The sequence below is a fragment of the Gavialis gangeticus genome, unplaced genomic scaffold (genome assembly GCF_001723915.1).
Source record: "Gavialis gangeticus isolate Ggan-Ray unplaced genomic scaffold, GavGan_comp1, whole genome shotgun sequence".
In the NCBI taxonomy this organism is placed as follows: Eukaryota; Metazoa; Chordata; order Crocodylia; family Gavialidae; genus Gavialis; species Gavialis gangeticus.
In genome coordinates this window covers 35,186,812-35,188,861 of record NW_017728995.1, presented here as the reverse complement: position 1 = coordinate 35,188,861, position 2,050 = coordinate 35,186,812, and positions in this window count along the sequence as shown.

Below are 2,050 nucleotides of genomic sequence, written 5' to 3'. Positions count from 1 at the left end.
AGGCCGCGGGGCAGGGCAGGGGAGGCAGCCGGCGCGACACAGGGAGGGCTGCTGCGTGGGTGCGCGCCCCCCCGGGCGTGCGGGGGTGCGGGCGGCCCTGTCCACAGACACAGGCAGACGGGCATCCCTCCCCGCGTGCATGCGTCCCGACCGAGGGACGTGCATACATAGATGCAGGCTTACACGCATCCGCACGAGCATAGATACAAGCGTACCTGCACAGATATGCACATACACACATGTGTACATGCATCCAGACATGCGCAGATGCAAACATACACGCATGTGTCTATAAACACATGCACACATGTATCCATACATGCATAGATACAAACATACGTACATAGGCACATACATCTGTACATACAACGTGAGGCTCCCACCCTGGGGGTTTTTAAGAGGAGGTTGGATGACCACCTTACTGGGGTCGTTTGACCCCAGTGCTCTTCCTGCCATGGCAGGGGGTCGGACTACATGATCTGCTCAGGTCCCTTCCGACCCTAGAAACTATGAAACGTGCAAAGATACATGCATACACATGCACATAGCTACAGACAAACATCTGTGTATGCATGCGTACATCCCTATGTACATGCATCTGTACATACCTACATGCATAGATACAGACAGACAAACATAGATTTGTGCATTCACACATCCATACGTGCATCCGTACATACATACATGCCTAGATACGCACCAACATACATCTGTACATGCATGCATATGGCGTTCATCCATCCATCCAGCCGTGCATAGATACAAACATGCATACATCGACATGTACATACATACACCCGTAAGACATCGGTACATACATGCCTACATGCATAAGTACATCCATCCATCCGGCATACCTACATCCATCCATATGTGCATACATGCACACCCACATGCACCCATGTGAATGCACCAGCTATCATGCAGATGTATTCACCTGGTACGTGAACTCCAAATCTCTGAATATGAATGACCAATGAAATATTGATGGCAAGTGCCTCCATCTAATGAAGAAGCCGGCTTCCGTTCCAGTTTAACCCCATCCATCAGCCTTCCTCTTTAATTGCTATACATCAAGGCAAGGGGGCATGTTTATTCTAGGGAAGTGATGTAGACTTGTCTAATGCAATGCTACCTGCATTACCTAGAACAGAGAGAGCTATATTTAAACCCCAGTTTTATTTTTATGACTGGCTTGTCAGTCATGGCTGTAGTTCCTCCTGTGTGGGAATACCTGATTATATGCTGATTAAGGCAGGCAGCTACTTCAGTCATATGGAGGCAGCATGTTTTATGAAGTGCTGTTGCGTACGGGCAGGGAACAGTAGGATTACCTGGGTTTGAGAGCCGGTAAGTGTATTATTGAAAGACAAAAATGCAGAGACTCGAGCGGGAAAGAGCAGGAAAGCGACCTCAGGACCTCACCTGCTCCATTATCCTTCAGGAGTGATTGACATGTGACACCTATGCCTGTGCTGTCAGTACCTATGTTCAATGCAAAAGAGAGTCTGTGTCTTTTAAAAATGGCATATTATGTGCACAGTCATGCAGCAGAAAAGCAGACTGGGGGGGCTAAAGTTCTGGTGGGACTAGCGCGAGCGGGGGCGAGAAGGTATCAGGTGCAGAAACAGGCCCTCTTAGGCAGTCCCTCGCAATCAAGGATAATTGTCTTCCATGACTGTCGTATCTGTGGGTCTGAAGATGGCTGACGATAGCACCGACTGCAGAAACAGGCCCACCTTCCTGGTGATGATAGCAGCACCTGACATGGGGTTATTCTAGTGCCACCAGGCCCATTATAACACCGTCATCCCTCGGGCTTGGAGCAGAGAGCCAGCTGAGCAGGGGACGCTTGCTGGCTACAGCTACTTGCGCTTGTCATTGGCAAGACATGCTTTATTGTGGTCAAAGTTCCCAGGGTTGCTGGCTCGCGGAGCAGCGCTGCCCGGGGCAGGGAGCCAGAGCCGGCCAGGGGACCCCATGTTCTCTCTGCAGAAACCTGTCAGCAGTTTCTTCGTACTAGAATCCATAACGCCGAGGAAAGAGAGAT